Below are 19,878 nucleotides of genomic sequence, written 5' to 3' on the forward strand. Positions count from 1 at the left end.
ACTTTGGTGAATTGTCTGCGTAGTGCCTTCAATTTGTTAACGACTTGTTGCTGGGTTTTTTGGATGCCCCTTTCTACCAGCATAAGGGATATGTTCTTGTAGACGATAGCATCCTTAACTGTTCCAGTCACCTGCCTTCTTATTTCTTCCTCTCCCCGAATATTAAGCAGCTCCTTGATCTCTGTGTCTGACCAGATATGGCTAGCCATGTTGCTGTGCTGGAGCTTCTGCTGCTGTATATTGTCTGTTTGTTTGGAAGCTGCTGCAATAAAAAGATCTGTATGTACCCAGCGCGACTTCAGAGTGTTTTGTTTGCTGCCTCAATGCCTGCATGTGCCCAGCGTGTCTCCCAGGGATGACATCATCTTCCAGTGCCCCAGAAGCACCAATCAGCGTCTCAGAGCGTTACTCGGGTCTGAAAACACGTGTAATGACCGTTTCCACTGCACAGCTATCCGTGTCATTACCGTGTTCTACCCAGGTAAATAGCCGGGTTGGATTCCCGGGTCACTCAACCCGTGTTGACCCGTTTCCACCTACTAAAAATCCGTGTTGATGCGCGCCCCCGTGCAAAAACACGGGTAAAAACAGCTAGTGGAAAAGGGGTATTAATCTCCTCCTCTCCAATGTGCTTTGACTTGTTGAATGGCTGTGAATTTTAAATCTGTTGGGTTCATGGAGTGTTTTTCTTTAAAATGTTCGGGAACACTATGGGTCTGCAATCCTCTTCTAATATTGTATAAATGTTCGGCAATGCGGGTCCTTCATTTTCTTTTTGTCTGCCCCACATACTGAAGTCCGCACGGACACTCAAGGAGGTATATTACCCCTTCTGAGTTACAAGTCAGTCTCTGTTTTATGAAGTATTTTTTATTTGTTTGATTTGACTGAAAAGATGTCACTGCTTGTGTTGATCTTCCTTTGGTTGTTTTACAGCAGTTGCAGTCTGGACATTTAAAAAAACCTTTTGTATCGTCTTTTTTTTTTATTATTTTCCACTGGAATATAGCTGCTTGTTAATTCTTGTTTCAATTCCGGCTTTTCTATAAATTATTTGCGGTTCTTCAGGATGGACTGTTTCTATTTCATCCTAGAGGATGCTGGGGACACCAAAAGAACCATGGGGTATAGATGGGATCCGCAGGACAGCATTTACCTCATAAATCACTGGCCAGAGGGGACATAGGTGCCTAGGCGCCGTCCTAACCCCCGCCAGTATAAATAATTAATTTTAAAAAAGCGGGACCAAAGCGTGCCATTACGGGGGCGGGGCTTCGTCCTCACTGCTCACTATAAGTCGGCGCAATTTCCTTCCTCATCAAGCCACAGACACGTTTGTCCTTTCTCAACACAGCAAGTACCAGGGGGGGCATTTATTGATAAATATACATAAGCGCTGCAGCTCTGGGGCACTTCAGGGTGTTTTTAGACCTGTGTTTTGGCGCTGGCATGTGAGCTGGCTATTTCCCTCTGTGTTCCCTGACAGGCTTTATTTGGGTGCTGTCCCCTGTAGGCTCGACATGTCTGAGGCCGATTATTCCTCTCAGGGGGATAATGTATTGGGGACACCAGGTATTTTGGGGGAGGCCCTGTCGGCACCGCCGACTGCTGATTGGTTGACTACTTTGAATGCAAATGTCACTCTTCTAAGTCAGAAGTTTGATCAGTCTGAATCTCAAACCCAGGTGTGGAAGAGGTCAATGGAGGATGCTTTATTGCAGGTCCAGGACCCCTCAGGGTCACACAAACGTAGTATTGACCAGTTAGTTGACACAGATACCCACACGGACTCTAATGCCGATGTCAACTATGCCGATTCCAGATTAGATCCAATATTAGCAAAGACTATTCAGTATATGATTGTAGCAGTTAAGGACATCTTACATATCAGAGAGGAGCCTATTACTCCTGAAACAAGGGTCCTTATATATAAGGAAAAGAAGCGCTCGGTTACGTTTCCTCCTTCCTTTGAACTGAACGCTTTCTTTGATAAAATCTGGGACAGCCCTGATGAGAAATTTCAGATTCCTAAATGGATCACGGTGGCGTACCCCTTTTCCTCTGCTGATAGCCCCCACGGTAGACAAAGCCCTCTCGTGCTTATCTAAACAGGTAGCTCTCCCGGCAGCTCAGTCGACAGCCCTTAAGGATCCGGCTGATCGTAAGCAGGAGGCTACCTTAAAAGCTATTTATACTACCACGGGTACGCAGCTCAGGCCTATCATTGCGTCAGCGTGGGTAAGTAGCGCCATTGAGAAGTGGGCAGACAGTTTGTCTTCTGAATTGGAAACTCAATAGGGATAGCATCCTAGTGACGCTCGGTTATATCAGAGATGCGGCTGCGTACTTGAAAGAGGCTGCAAGAGATTCTGGCCTGTGTGCTAAAGCCAATGCTATGTCAGTTGCAGCTAGGCGAGCACTTTGGACTCACCAGTGGAATGCTGATGCTGATTCCAAGAGAAATATGAAGTCTCTTCCATATAAAGGTGGTGTGCTATTTGGTGACGGCCTAACTGATTTGGTGTCTACGGCTACCGCGGGTATGTCGTCCTTTTTACCTTATGTTCCTGCGCAACAAAAGAAGCCACACAACTATCAAATGCAGTCCTTTCGGCCCAATAAATATAGGAGAGGCCGAGGTAATTCCTTCCTTGCTACCAGAGGTAGGGGAAGAGGCAAGAGAGCACCCGCCTCCTCGGGTTCCCAGTAGCAGAGTCCTCCCCGGCTTCTGCCAAATCCACCGCATGACGCTGGGACTCCCCTACAGGAGACCGCACCAGTGGGGGCACCTCTCAAGCTTTTCAGTCAGGTCTGGGATCGCTCAGGCCTAGACCCTTGGTTGTTGCAAATTGTGTCCCAAGGGTACAAACTGGAGTTTCAAGACGTTCCCCCTCACCGTTTTTTCAAATCAACCTTACCAGCTTCGCTTCCAGACAGGGTTCTAGTCTGCGGAGCGATACAAAAATTGTGTCAAAATCAGAATGTGGTCCCGGTGCCCCTGGCACAGCAGGGAGAGGGCTTTTATTCAAGCCTGTTTGTGGTACCGAAGCCGGATGGCTCGGTCAGACCAATCCTAAACCTAAAATCTCTCAATTTCTGCCTGAAGAAATTCAAATTCAAGATGGAGTCTCTCAGAGCGGTGATCTCCAGTCTGGCGGAGGGAGAATGTATGGTATCCTTGGACATAAAGGATGCATACCTACATATCCCCATCTATCCCCCTCATCAAAGTTACCTGAGGTTTGCAATCCAGAATTCTCATTACCAATTTCAGACGTTGTCGTTTGGCCTGTCCACGGCTCCGAGGATTGTCACCATGGTTTTGTTGGAAATGATGGTTCTCCTCCGCAAGCAAGGAGTCACAATTATCCCGTACTTGGACGATCTCCTGATAAAAGCGAGATCCAGGGACCGGTTGGTACAGGACATTGCACTGTCCCTGTCGATTCTTCAACAGCATGGTTGGCTCCTAAACTTGCCAAAATCGCAGTTAGTCCCGACAACGCGTTTGGCGTTTTTGCGTATGATACTGGACACAGACCAGCAGCGAGTGTTCCTTCCCATGGAGAAGGCTCTAGAAATTCAGAGTTTGGTAAAACTCATACTGAAACCAACAACAGTCTCTATCCATCAATGCATTCGGTTGCTGGGGAAAATGGTAGCGGCATACTAGGCCCTCCAGTTTGGGAGGTTCCATGCTAGAGTGTTTCAGTGGGACCTGTTGGACAAGTGGTCCGGATCCCACCTCCAAATGCACCAGAGAATAGTTCTATCTCCAAACACCAGAATCTCACTCCTGTGGTGGCTCCACAGCTCTCACCTCTTAGAAGGACGCAGGTTCGGGATCCAGGACTGGATCCTAGTGACCATGGCTGCAAGTCTCCGAGGTTGGGGGGCAGTCACACAGGGAGTAAACTTCCAAGGAAGATGGTCAAGTCAATAAACTCATCTTCACATAAACGTTCTGGAGTTGAGGGACATTTACAACAGCCTTCTACAAGCGGAACATCTTCTTAGAAATCTGCCAGTCCTGATCCAATCAGACAATGTCACAGCAGTAGCGTACATAAACCGCCAAGGCGGTACAAAAAGCAGGGCAGCAATGGCTGAAGCCACGATGATTCTCCGCTGGGTAGAGAAACATGCAAGCGCTCTGTCGGCAATATTCATTCCAGGAGTGGACAACTGGGAAGCAGACCTCCTCAGCAGACACGATCTCCATCCAGGAGAGTGGGGCCTCCATCAAGAGGTCTTCACACTGGTGACAAGTCTTTGGGGGGGTTCCCCATATAGACATGATGGCATCTCGCCTCAACAAGAAACTCCTTTGTTCCAGGTCCAGGGACCCTCAGGCTGCAGCAGTGGATGCACTGGCGACGCCATGAGTGTTTCAGTCGGTGTACATATTCCCGCCGCTTCCCCTCATTCCAAAGGTTCTGAGGATTTTGAGAAGAACAAAGATTCCAGCACTCCTTGTGGTGCCAGACTGGCCAAAGAGAATTTGGTACCCGGATCTTCGGGCATTACTAGTCGAAGATCCCTGGCCTCTTCCTCTTCACGAGGACCTGCTACGGCAGGGGCCATTCGTCTATCACAACTTATAGCGGCTACATTTGACGGCATGGTGGTTGAACGCCAGATTTTAGCCCGAAAGGGTACTCCCAGTGAAGTTATCCCTACCCTTATTCTTGCTAGTAAGGGTGTGACGTTGAAGCACTATCACCGTATTTGGAGGAAATATATTTCCTGGTGCGAGTCCAAGAAGGCTCCGGTGGAGAAATTGGACCTTGGATGTTTTCTCCATTTTCTACAAAATGGAGTGGATGTGGGCCTTAAATTAGGCTCCATAAATGTGCTGATTTCTGCTTTGTCCATTTTCTTTCAGAAACAATTGGCCTCACTTCCTGAGGTGCAGACGTTTGTAAAAGGGGTGTTGCACATCCAACCTCCATTTGTGCCCCCTGTGGCATCTTGGGACCTTAATGTGGTGTTAACGTTCCTTCAATCACATTGGTTTGAACCTTTACGTAAGGTGGAGTTGAAATTCCTCACTTGGAAGGTTGTCATTTTGTTGGCATTGGCATCCATAAGGCGGGTGTCCGAGTTGGCGGCCTTGTCTCACAAGAGCCCTTATTTGGTCTTCCATGAAGATAGGGCAGAGTGGAGGACTCGGCAACAATTTCTGCCAAAGGTGTTTTCCTCTTTTCATATCAACCAACCTATTGTGGTGCCAGTGGCTACTGGCTCTTTGGCTGAGTCAAAGTCTCTGGATGTGGTCAGAGCTTTGATAATGTATGTCGCCAGAACGGCTCAGATTAGGAAAACAGAGTCTCTGTTTGTCCTCTATGCTCCCAATAAGATTGGTTGTCCTGCTTCCAAGCAGACCTTCGCCCGCTGGATATGTCAAACGATTCCGCAGGCTCATTCAACGGCAGGTTTGCCGTTACCGAAATCGGTGAAGGCCCATTCCACTAGGAAGGTGGGCTTGTCCTGGGCGGCTGCCCGGGGTGTCTCGGCATTGCAACTTTGCGAGCTGCTACTTGGTCGGGGTCAAACACGTTTGCTAAGTTTTACAAGTTTGATACCTTGGACGATGATGACCTTAAGTTTGGTCAATCGGTGCTGCAGAGTCATTCGCACTCTCCCGCCCGCTATAGAGCTTTGGTATAAACCCCATGGTTCTTTTGGTGTCCCCAGCATCCTCTAGGATGTATGAGAAAATAGGATTTTAATACCTACCGGTAAATCTTTTTCTCTTAGTCCGTAGAGGATGTTGGGCGCCTGTCCCAGTGCGTACTGTTTCTGCAGTTTAGTTGAGGTTACACACAGGTTGTGTTACAGTTTCTTCAGCTTGTTGCTGAATTTTGTTCATGTCCGTTGACATGTGTTCAGTTGAATGCCATGTTATACGGCATGCTTATGGCATGAGCTGGTATAATGCTCACCTTGATTGTTAATTCCTTTCCTCGAAATGTCCGTCTCTCCGGGCACAGTTCCAAACTTAGTCTCGGGAGGGATATAGAGGGAGGAGCCAGGTCACGCCCCTTTGAAAGTCTTAAAGTGCCCATGTCTCCTGCAGATCCAGTCTATACCCCATGGTTCTTTTGGTGTCCCCAGCATCCTCTACGGACTAAGAGAAAAGGATTTACCGGTAGGTATTAAAATCCTATTTTTAACAACAACAAAAACGGTTTGACAAAAATCTATTTGTAAATTTTAAAAATTAGGATCGGCCAGTACAGAGGACTATGTACTAAGCATGTCTAAGTACGCACCACTGGAGGACGCGCTGGAATTGGAGGTGGGGGGTGGGCTGTATGGTACTGGTGGAAAACAGTTCATCTGTTGAGGAGGGTTTCCCGGCACATGATGCATTGGTTGGGGATGTGGGTAAGTGGGTGGGGGCACATTTGGGAGACAGCACCAGGCAGGTGGTGGTATCTCACACGCCTCAACAAGAGATTCGTCGTTTGTGCATGAGGTAGCATCAAGAACCAGACGCTTGTAGATCTTTTGATCCTCCTTTATCAGTTTCATTTCTACCACAATGTAATTGCCAAATGTTTACTCCAAGTCCAGGGGCCTATAAAGAACCTCCACGGCATGAGTAAAAAAACTGTTGTGTACAGGGTGGGGCAGAAGTGGGTTTCTGGATCACCTCCGCTGTTTTGTGGGTCATGGCTGTGGAACTGGGTCATCCACTTCAGTTGCCTCACTCATGGAAGGCTCCAATTCCAGATTGGGTGTAATATCCTGCAATATGAAACAAAAATGAACTCCATGTATTAATGTGTGGGTACAATACAATACAAATGTGTGTGTACTTACCAGATCCAGACTCTCCGATGCCTCCTCTTCCACAAGAGTGGGAGAATACAAAACCAGATTACACCATGACCTTATCCTTGGCTCTTGCTCCAAAGTGAATTTCATGAGGTCATAATACCACAGTGTTGGCTTGTAAACCTCATCCGTCCCGGCTCCTGAACTTTGCGATTCCATGTACTTCTTGTGCTCCTACAAAAACACTGTTCGGAAATTAGCGATCTTCTTCTTTACCCAATTTAGGTCTGCAGCGCTGTTCCTGGCTCTACTGTATCTGATGATCTGTTCTTATGCCCGATTCCTCTTTCTTCTGTTGGCATAGTCCGCGATTTTTACGTGCCACAGGCACTCGTTTTAAGGATACAATTCAATTAATCCAGACCAAAATTTGCGATTTGCCACTGCTGACACATCTGTGGGAAAAATATTAAACACAATTTAACTACAAAGTATAAGTGTAATGTAGATACCTATGTCATACAACCTGTATAGTATAGCACAAACAGCAACTTCATTTATGAGCACCCAGCTGAAAATTGAAACCCACCATTATACCCGTTACACATTATTACACACCGTTATGCCCATTACACATTATTACACACCATAATGCCCATTACACATTATTACACACCGTTATGTCCATTACACATTATTACACACCGTAATGCCCATTACACATTATTACACAGCGTTATACCCATTACACATTATTACACACATAATGACCATTACACATTATTACACACCATAATGCCCCTTACACACTATTACACAACCGTAATGCCCATTACACATTATTACACATCTTAATGCCCATTACACATTATTACACACATTATGCCCATTACACATTATTACACACATAATGCCCATTACACATTATGATGTGCGATGGGCACTTTTCGTGTTTTGGTTCTGGTTCCATGCTCATGTTTTGGTTCTGGATTGGTTTTGCCAAAACCACCCTTTCGGGTTTTGTTTTTGGATCTGGATGATTTTTTTAAAAACATAAAAATAGCAAAAATCACAGAATTTGGGGGTAATTTTGATCCTACTGTATAATTAAACTCATTAACATTAATTTCCATTTATTTCCAGTCTATTCTGAACACCTCACAATATTGTTTTAGGCCAAAAGGTTGCACCGAGGTGGCTGTATGACTAAGCTAAGCGACACACGTGTGCGGCACAAACACCTGGCCCATCTAGGAGTTGCACTGCAGTGGCAGACATATACGGCAGTATCACTGGAATTATATGGCAGTACCACTGGACATATACAGCAGTATCACTGGACATTTACGGCAGTATCACTGGAAATGTATGGCAGTACCACTGGACTTATACGGCAGTATCACTGGACTGTATTTATACGGCAGTACCACTGGACATATATGGCAGTATCACTGGACTGGATGTATTTGCAAGTACCACTGGACATATACGGTAGTATCACTGGAATTATGTGGCAGTACCACTGGACATATACGGCAGTATCACTGGTTTTATACGGCAGTACCACTGTACATATATGCCAGTACCACTGGAATTATAAGGCAGTGTCACTGGAATTATAAGGCAGCACCACTGTACTGGATTTATACGACAGTACCACTGGACTTATACGGCAGTATCACTGGAATTATATGGCAGTACCACTGGACATATACGGCAGTATCACTGGACATATATGGCAGTACCACTTGACATATACGGCAGTATCACTGGGCTGGATTTATATGGCAGTACCACTGGACATATATAGCAGTATCACTGGATTTATATGGCAGTACCGCTGGACATATACAGCATTATCACTGGACATATATACGGTAGTACCACTGGACATATACGGCAGCACAGAGACACAACCACTGGACTGATGCAGGACAACACAGTACCACTGCAATGGACTGGACTTGTACAGCAGCACTGGACATATGGCAGCAGAGGACATCACCACTGTGACTGAACCGATGCAGCACAAGACACTACCACTGTACAGATGCAGGACAACACAGCACCACTGCACTGGACTTATACAGCTACACTGGACATATGGCAGCAGAGGACACCACCAGTATGACTGGACTGATGAAGTATAAGACACTACACTGGCACGATGAACACAAGACAGCACTGGAATGGCCACCCCAATTTCCCTCCTGCACAGACACTGAGGATGGAGACTCATCCTCTTGCTACATTCTTCAATGCCGGAGTGAAAATGGCAACGACGCACGGCTCCTTATATGGAATCCAAACCCCGTGAGAACCCGACAGCGGGTTGATGATGTTTTGCCTCGTTCTGGTTTCAGAGTTAGGCGGGAAAACCCGAGCCAGACTCGGATTCGGGCAGTGAAGTTTGAGGGGGGGGAATCGAACCCGCTCATCTCTAATTATTACACATCCGTTATGCCCATTACACATTACTACACACCGTAATGCCCATTACACATTATTACAGATCCGTAATGCCCATTACACATTATTACAGATCCGTAATGCCCATTACACATAATACTGCACACCATAATGCCCATCACACATGCTGCATACCGTTATGACCATTACACATTATTACCCATCATAATGCCCATTACACTTTATTCCACACACTGTAATGCCCCTTACACATTATTACATACATAATGCCCATTACACATCCGTAATGCCCATTACACATAATACTGCACACCATAATGCCCATCACACATGCTGCATACCGTTATGACCATTACACATTATTACACATCATAATGCCCATTACACTTTATTCCACACACCATAATGCCCATCACACATGCTGCATACCATTATGACCATTACACATTATTACACATCATAATGCCCATTACACTTTATTCCACACACTGTAATGCCCCTTACACATTATTACATACATAATGCCCATTACACATCCGTAATGCCCATTACACACCGATATACCAATTACACATTACTACACACCATAATGCCCATTATACATTATTACACACCATAATGCCTGTACACGTTATACTGCATACCATTATGACCATTTCACATTATTACACACCATAAAGCCCATTACACATTATTACACATCCATAATGCAAATTACACATTATTACACATCCATAATGCCCATTACACATTATTACACATCCATAATGCCCATTACACATTATTACACATCCATAATGCACATTATACATTATTACACACCGTTATGCCCATTACACATTGTAATGTGCATTACACATTGCACAACATTATGACCATTACACATTATTACACACATAATGCCCATTACACATTATTACACACCGTAATGCCATTACACATTATTACACACCGTTATGCCCATTACACATTATTACACACCGTTATGCCCATTACACATTATTACACACCGTTATGCCCATTACACATTATGCTGCACACCGTTATGACCATTACACATTATTACACACCGTAATGCCCATTATTCATTATTACACATCCATAATGCCCATTACACATTATTACACACCATTATGACCATTACACACCGTTATGCCCATTACACATTATTACACACCATTATGACCATTACACATTATTACACACCGTAATGCCCATTACACATTATTACACACCGTAATGCCATTACACATTATTACACACCGTTATGCCCATTACACATTATTACACACCGTAATGCCCATTATTCATTATTACACATCCATAATGCCCATTACACATTATTACACACCATTATGACCATTACAAATAATTACACACATAATGCCCATTACACATTATTACATACCGTAATGCCCATTACACATGATTACGCAGCATTATGCCCATTAAACGTTATCACAATACCCAGTGTTTGCTCCCATGTGCCTCCCGTTGGTGGTGTACAGTGGCAGTGTACTCACCGCTTTGTGTACTGCCCCCTCCTGCACACTGCCCATGCGTGCTGTTTCTCAGCCTCAGAGAATAAACAATATGGGTGGTGGGGAGCGGCTGTGATGACGTAGATCGGTATCACACGTGTACATCGGTCACTACTGGAAACACGTGCGATATGCACTAGATAGTACACATTATAGTGAACATTGCCATTCCTGCACAGTCTATTTTTCTTGAGATTCTGACCCCACTGGACCGCGCATCAGTATCACAAGCTGTGTACACACAGTGCGATATGTGATAACTTTTCTTACCATTGTGACTATATAATCATCGCAACGTGTGTGTACAGCTTTATTCCTTCTACACGAAGAGGGAAAGAAAGGTTGTATAGAATATCTGCCTATGGGGGTAATTCAGAGTTGGTAGCAAACCAAAAAAGCTAGCAATTGGGCAAAACCATGTGCAATGCAGGTGGGGCAGATGTAACATGTGCACTGCAGGTGGGGCAGATGTTACATGCGCAATGCAGGTGGGGCAGATGTTACATGTGCAATGCAGGTGGGGCAGATGTTACATGTGCAATGCAGGTGGGGCACATATTACATGTGCAATGCAGGTGGGGCAGATGTTACATGTGCAATGCAGGTGGGGCAGATGTTACATGTGCAATGCAGGTGGGGTACATATTACATGTGCAATGCAGGTGGGGCAGATGTTACATGTGCAATGCAGGTGGGGCAGATGTTACATGCGCAATGCAGGTGGGGCAGATGTTACATGTGCAATGCAGGTGGAGTACATATTACATGTGCAATGCAGGTGGGGCAGATGTTACATGTGCAATGCAGGTGGGGTACATATTACATGTGCAATGCAGGTGGGGCAGATGTTACATGTGCAGGTGGGGTAGATGTAGCATGTGTAATGCAAAGGGGAGGCAGATGTAACGTGCAATGCAGGTGGGACAGATATAACGTGCAGTGCAGGTGGGGCAGATGTAACATGTGCAATGCAGGTGGGTCAGATGTAACATGTCCAATGCAGGTGGGTCAGATGTAACATGTCCAATGCAGGTGGGACAGATGTAACGTGCAGTGCTGTTGAGCAGATGTAACATGTGCACTGCAGGTGGGGCAGATGAATCGTGCACTGCAGGTGGGGCAGATGTAACTTGTGCACTGCAGGTGGGGCAGATGTTACATGTGCACTGCAAGTGGGGCAGATGTTACATGTGCAGTGCAGGTGGGATAGATGTAACATGTGCAATGCAAAGGGGAGACAGATGTAACATGTCCACTGCAGGTGGGGCAGATGTAACATGTCCACTGCAAGTGGGGCAGATGTAACATGTGCACTGCAGGTGGGGCAGATGTAACATGTACTGCAGGTGGGGCAGATGTAACACGTGCAGAGAGAGTTAGATTTGGGTGGGTTATATTGTTTCTGTGCAGAGTGTTATGTATATTACTGGGACTCCTCAGGCATGCCACTGACATTATAGATGTGGGCGTTGATGAATACAATATGGGGTCACCAATGATGCTACTATGGCTGATCGTTACGTGAGCTTTTATAGCGGGTTACATACATTATCCTGACAGCGGCATCCCACCCACCAGAATGCCGGCAGTGGGGCGAGCACTAAGAGTCCCCTTGCAGAGTCGCTGTAGGCTCGGTGGGTAAGGGCGCTCACCACAGGATCTATTCCCACTCTATGGGTGGACAATCACAAGTGGGAACAGCCCTGGTGCTCCGGGATTCCGGCTGGCGGCATTGTCGGCTGGTGGGATTTTGGCGACGGTATCTTGAATGCCAGGATCCTGACAGCCGGCATGTTATCTGCTAATATCGGCGTCGGTGGGGGCTCGTTTAGTGTGGATGGGCCTTTAGTGTGATCTCTAGATGGTAGGAATGTCGGTAAACACTAAGCAATCTGTTGTGTATTCCTGTTACTATTAGTGGCTATTCATATATGTTTGGACAATTCCTAGTGGGTTATAAAGCGACTTGTTACTCGTCATTAGTAGAGATGTGCGGTGGACACTTTTCAGGTTTTGTGTTTTGGTTTTGGATCTGGATCCCCACTCGTGTTTTGGATCTGGATTGGTTTTGCCAAAACCACCCTTTCGGGTTTTGGATCTCGATGATTATTTTTTAAAAATATAAAACTAGCTTAAATCACAGAATTTTGGGGTAATTTTGATCCTATAATATTATTAACCTCAATAACATTCATTTCCACTAATTTCCAGTCTATTCTGAACACCTCACACCTCACAATACTATTTTTAGGCCAAAAGGTGGCACCAAGGTCGCTTTATGACTAAGGTTAAGCCACACAAGTGTGCGGCACAAACACCTGGCCCATCTAGGAGTGGCGTTGCAGTGACAGACAGGATGGCAGTTTTAAAAACTAGGCCCCAAAGAGCATGTAATGCAAAGACAAAAAAAGAGGTGCAAGATGGAATTGTCCTTGGGCCCTCCCACCCATCCTTATGTTGTATAAACAGGACATGCACACTTTAACAAACCAATCATTTCAGCAACAGGGTCTGCCACACGACTGTGACTGAAATGATTGGTTTGTTTAGGCCCCCACAAAAAAGAAGCAATTAATCTCTACTTGCACAAACTGGCTCTACAGAGGCAAGATGTCGTCCTCATCCTCCGATTCCTCAACCCTTTTAGTGTGTACATTCTCATCCTCACAGTATTAATTCATCCTCACTTGAATCCACCATCACATGTCCCTGTGTACTTTCTGAAGACAAAGGTCTTCCTGGAGGAATTTATAATTCATTATGATGAACATCATCTTCTCCACATTTTGTGGAATTAACCTCCTACGCCAATCGCTGACAAGGTTACCGGCTGCAGTAAACACTTTATCGGAGTACACACTGGAGGGGGGGAGCAACGTAGGTAAAATAAAGCCAGTTTGTGAAAGGGCCTCCAAATTGCCTCTTTTTCCTGCCAGTATACAGACTGTCTGACATGGCTACAGTGATGCTGTCACCGATATAATCCTCCACCATTCTTTCAACGATCACAGCATCATATGCAGTGACAGTAGACATGTCAGTAATTGTTGGCAGCTCCTTCAGTACGGACCAAATGTCAGCACTTGCTCCTGACTGCCTTGCATCACCGCAGTGAGTGGGCTTAGACATTTTATCCTTTCCCTTGCAGCCCCAGTTGCGGGGAAAAATGAAGGAGGAGCTGTTGACTGGTCACATTCTGCTTGAGTTGACAATTTTCTGAACAGCAGGTCATTTAACATCTGCAGACTTGTGTCTGCCAGAAAGAAAGATACAACGTATGCTTTAAACCTAGGATCGAGCACGGTGGCCAAAATGTAGTGCTCTGATTTCAACAGATTGACCACCCTTGAATCCTGGCAAAGTGAATAAAGGGCTCCAACCACAAGCGCCTCCTTCAATTTCTCCAGCTGCTTCTGCAAAAGCCTGATGAGGGGAATGACCTCACTCCAGCTGGCAGTGTCTGAACTGACTTCACGTGTGGCAAGTTCGTAGGGTTTGAGAACCTTGCAAAATACTGAAATCATTCTCCATTGCGCTTGAGTTAGGTGCATTTCCACTCCTTTGCCTATATCGTAGGTGGATGTGTAGGCTTGAATGGCCTTTTGCTGGTCCTCCATCCTATGAAGCATATAGAGTGTTGAATTCCACCTCATCACCACTTCTTGCTCGAGGGGATGGCAGTGCAGGTTCAGGAGTGTTTGCTGGTGCTACAGTCTTCGGCACACAGTCGCTGAATGTCGAAAGTGGTCTGCAATTTTTCAGGCCAACGACAGCATCTCCTGCAATGCCCCTGTCATTTTTCAAAACATTCTGCACCACCAAATTAATTGCATGTGCAAAACATGGGACGTGCTGGAATTTGCCAAGATTAATGCATGCACAATATTGGTGGCGTCATATATCACAAATCCACAGGAAAGTCTAAGTGGGGTAAGCCATTGTACAAGGATGTCCCTCAGGTTCTGTAAGAGGTTGTCAGCTGTGTGCCTTTTATGGAAACCGGTGATACACAACATACCCCAAGAGGGAGAAAAAATGTTGGTATGCCGGCTGTCAGGATTCCGGCGCCGGTATACTGTTCGCCGGGATCCCAAAATTCGGCAAACTGAAGACCACCCCTGCTTAGGAACAAGTTGGTGTTTGTGAGATGCTGCTACTGGTGCCTCTGCTGTTGTTGATGCGGGAGGCAACACATCTACCCAATGGGTTATCACACCCATATAGTCCTTAGTCTGCCCTGCTCCACTTGTTCACATGTCCATGGTTAAGTGGACACTGGATACAACTGCATTTTTCAGGGCACTGAGGACACTTTTCTTAATGTCCCTGTACCGTCTGGGAATCACTTGCCTAGTGAAGTGGAATCTAGATGGGATTTGGTACTGGGGACACAGTACGTCCATAAACTGTCTAAATCCCACTGCACTAATGGCGGATACCGGATGCACATCTAACACCAGCATAGTTCTTATGGCCTCAGTTATCCGCTTTGAAACAGGATGACTGCTGTCATATTTCATCTTCCTCGCAAAGGACTGTTGGACAGTCAATTGCTTAGTTGAAGTAGTACAAGTGGTCTTCTGACTTCCCCTCTGGTATGACGATCGACTCCCAACAGCAGTGGCAGCAGCAGTAGGTGTACCACTCAAGAATCCTCTGGAGGAATCCCAGTTAGGAGAGGACTCATCAGTTATGCCAGTGACAAGGCCTGCAGGACTACTTATGTTCCTGACTGAGGAGGAAATTGACGCTGGGGGAGTTGGTGGTGTGGCTTGCAGGAGCTTGGGTTCAACAGGAAGAAGTGATTTAGGTGTCAGTGGACTGCTTACGCTCTTACCCACAGTTTCTGAACTTGATCATGACTTCTGATGAATGCACTGCAGGTGACATAAGGGAGGATGTTCCTAGGTGGTTTACGTCCTTACCCCTACTTATTACAGATTGACAAAGGCAACACATGGCTTGACACCTGTTGTCCGGATTTGTGGAGAAATAATTCCACACCGAAGACGTGGCTTTTTTGGTATTTAGCCCAGGCATGTTAATGGGCTTTCTCATCCCATGGACAACAATTGTCTCCACTGGTGCCTTATTCAAACCAACCACATCTCCATCACAATCCTTATCACCAACTTCCTCCTCAAAGCAACACCAATATCCTGCTCATCCCGGTGTACGTCTACAGTGATATCCTCAATCTCAATATCAGCAACTGGACTGGCGGTGCTCCTCCCAGCACTTGCAGGGGGTGGGCAAATGGTGTTAGGAGCCTCCTCTTTTCATACAGTCTTGGGAAGGTCAGGCCTAGACATCACAACCGCGGATAGACTTGGACTCTCCTTGGGGATTTGTGATATCTCTGAATGCACAGTTGTTTTTTCCTGTGCTTTAACAAGCTTAATTTTTTTTATATTTTTCAAGAGGGAGGAGGGCTTCCATCCTCATGAGAAGCTGAGCCACCAGTCATGAACATAGGCCAAGGCCTTAGCCTTTCCTTGCCACTTCATGTCGTGAATGGCATATTGCCAATTTTACGTTTCTCATCAGATCATTTCTTTTTTTTTCTGATTATTTATTTTTGCTTCTTGGATTCTACATGCCCTCTATGACATTGGGCATCGGATTTAGCAGACAACATTGATGAAATTGCATTGTCAATGTCATGACTGGTGGCAGCAGCAGCTTCAGCACTAGCCCTGGGAACTGGAAGTGGTTCCTGATCTTCCACTATTTTTTCTCCAAATTGTTCTCCATTGCACAGGGCAGCACCCCTTTATTATTACAGCATACAGAACAGCACCCCTTAACTTTCACAGGGCCCCTGTATTCTTACAGCACACAGAACAGTGCCCCTTTATCTTCACTGCACCCCTGTATTCCTACAGCATACAGGGCCAGTGTAATGTTATTTGAACAGCAACACCCCTATATTTTACAACATACAGGACCAGTGTGCCTTAATTTTAACAACTGCACCACAGAATTTATATAGCATACAGTGCCAGTGTACTTTTATTTTATTTTACATCCTAGGGGACACTGGGAATCCATTTAGTACCATGGGGTATAGATGGGTCCACTTGGAGCCATGGGCACTACCAGACTCAGTGTAGGAAACTGTGCCCAATGAGATAGACATACTTTGAGAGAAGGAAATAGATAAGGATATTGGTGAGATTTCAAACCAGCACAACCAGAACTAGAGGAAAGCCATGCTAACCAAACTTGAAAACAGGGACAGCAACAGCTGAACCAAACAACAGTACATAAACAAGTAACCGTGCAGGAAAAACGAAGCACCGGGCGGGCGCCCAGTATTCCCTATGGACTATGAGAAAAGAATTTACCGGTAGGTAATTAAAACCTTATTTTCTCTTATGTCCTAGGGTATACTGGGAATACATTTAGTACCACGGGGAAGTACCAAAGCTCCCAAACCAGGTGGGAGAGTGCTGAGGTTCCTGCAGAACTGATTGACAAAACCAAAGGTATACAGAGGCCAAGGTATCAAACTTGTAAAACTTTGCAAACATGTGCGAAACCGACCAAGTAGCTGCTTGGCAGAGCTGTAATGCCGAGACACCCCGGGCAGCCGCCCAAGAGGAACCCACTGACCTAGTAGATTGGGCCTGTACAGATTTCAGAATCGGCAAACCTGCCGTGGAATAAGCATGCTGGATAGTGAGCCTGAACCAGCGTGCAATTGACTGCACTGAAGCAGGACACCCAATCTTATTGACATCATAAAGAATGAACAGCGAGTCCAATTTTCTGTGATGAGCAGTTCGCTTTACATATACCTTCAAAGCCCGCACAACGTACAAAGACTTTGAAGTAGCAGAAGTGTCAGTAACAACCAAAACCACAATTGACTGGTTGATGTGAAACCCCGACACCAACTTAGGAAGGAATTGCTGACAAGTCCTGAGTTCAGCTCTGTTCTCATGGAAAATCAAGTAAGGGCTCTTGTGAGACAACGCCCCCAGTTCCGACATGCGCCTTGCCGAAGCCAAGGCCAACAGCGTGATGGTCTTTCACATAAAATACTTTATGTCTACCTCCGGTAACAGTTAAAACCAGTCTGATTGGAGGAATTGCAGAACCAAATTGAGATCCCAAGGCGCCGTGAGAGGCACAAAGGGAGGTTGGTTATGAAGAACACCTTTCAAGAATGTGTGGACCTCAGGGAGAGAAGCCAATTGTTTCTGAAAGAAAATAAACAAGGCCGGAATCTAAACTTTTATGGAGCCTAGGCATAGGCCCACATCAACTCCCGACTGCAGAAAAAGCAGGAAATGTCCCAGATGAAATTCCACCAAAGAATATTGTCTGCTCTCACACCGAGACATATTTCTTCCAGATACGATGGTTATGTTTAGACGTTACCCCCTTCCTGGCATGGATCATAGTCGGGATTACCTTGTCAGGAATCCCTCTCCTGGCTAGAATCAGCTGTTGCAGAAGATCCTCTTGCAGAGGCATAGGTCATTGATCTTTGATCTCAAGAAGATCCGCATACCAGGCCCTTCGCGGCCAGTCTGGAGCAATGATAATTGCTTGAACTCGTTCCCTTTTTATTCTTTTGAGAATTCTTGGGATCAGAGAAATGAGATGAAACAAGTACACCAGCTGGTAGACTCACAGAGTTGTCAGGGTGTCGACTGCTGCAACTTGTGAGTCCCTCGACCTGTAACTATACTGCTTGAGCTTCTTGTTGAGTTGAGAGGCCATCACGTCAATTTGTGGATAACCCCACCAATGTGTTAGCCACTGGAACACCTCCGGGTGGAGGCATCATTCCCCCGGGTGCAGGTCATGTCTGCTGAGGAAATCTGCTTCCCAGTTGTCTACTCCCGGAATGAAGATTGCCAACAATGCCACGGCGTGTTTTCCGCCCAGAGGAGAATTCATGACATTGCGGCGCTGCTTTTCATTCCTCCCTGTCAGTTTATGTACGTGACTGCGGTCGCATTGTCCGACTGAACTTGAATGACCCAATTCTGAAGAAGAGATGAGGCCTGCAGAAGGACATTGTAGATAGCTATGAGTTCCAGGATGTTTATTGGAAGGACGACTTCCTGACTTGACCATCTTCCTTGAAACTGCACCCCCTGGGTGAGTTCACCCCAACCTCTGAGGCTTGCATCTGTGATTAGAAGGATCAAATTCTGAATCCCAAACCTTTGACCCATCACTAGTTGAGAAGGTTGTAGCCACCACAGGAGGGAGATTCTGGCTTTTGGTGACAGACGAATCCTTTGACGCATGTAAAAATGTGATCCGGACCATTTGTCCAATAGATCCAGCTGGAAGGTCCATGCATGAAACCTTCCGTGCTGATTTGCTTTGTAAGAAGCAACCATTTCCCCCAGAAGGTGGATGCACAGATGTACTGAGATTAAGGTTGGCTTCAAGATGGCCCGAACCATCGACTGAATTACCATTGCCTTTTCCAAGGGAAGGAACACACTCTGAGACTCTGTGTCCAGTATCATTCCCAGGAAATGAAGATTCTGCGTTGGTTCTAGGTGAGATTTTGGTAGGTTCAGAATCCACCCATGATCCAGGAGTAATCTGGTTGAGAGGCCAATGTTCTCCAACAACTGCTCCCTGGATGCAGCCTTTATCAGAAGATCGTCCAGGTAAGGAATTACATCCATTCCTTGTTTGTGGAGTGGTAGCATCCTCTCTGCCATCACTTTGGTGAACCCCTCTGGTGCCATGCAGAGACCAAATGGCAGGGCCTGGAACTGCTAGTGACAGTCCTGCAGTGCAAACCATAGATGAGCCTGATGAGGCGGCCTGATCGGAATGTGAAGGTACGCATTCTTGATATCCAGAGACACTAGGCATTCCCCCTCTTCCAGACCTGAGATCACCGCTCTCAGAGACTCCATCTTGAACTTGAACACTCGTAAATATGAGTTCAGTGACTTAAGGTTCAAAATCGGTCTTCCCGAACCATCCATTTTCGTTACTACAAACAAGCTGGAATAGTAATCCTTGTATTGTAGATGAGGAGGAACTGGAACAATGACCTGGGTCTGTACAGTGTTTGAATGGTGTCTTGTAAGGTTATTCTTGCCTCTTGTGAAACTGGTAAACCTGATTTGAAGAATCTGTG

This window comes from Pseudophryne corroboree, chromosome 3 (genome assembly GCF_028390025.1).
Source record: "Pseudophryne corroboree isolate aPseCor3 chromosome 3, aPseCor3.hap2, whole genome shotgun sequence".
NCBI classification, from domain to species: Eukaryota; Metazoa; Chordata; class Amphibia; order Anura; family Myobatrachidae; genus Pseudophryne; species Pseudophryne corroboree.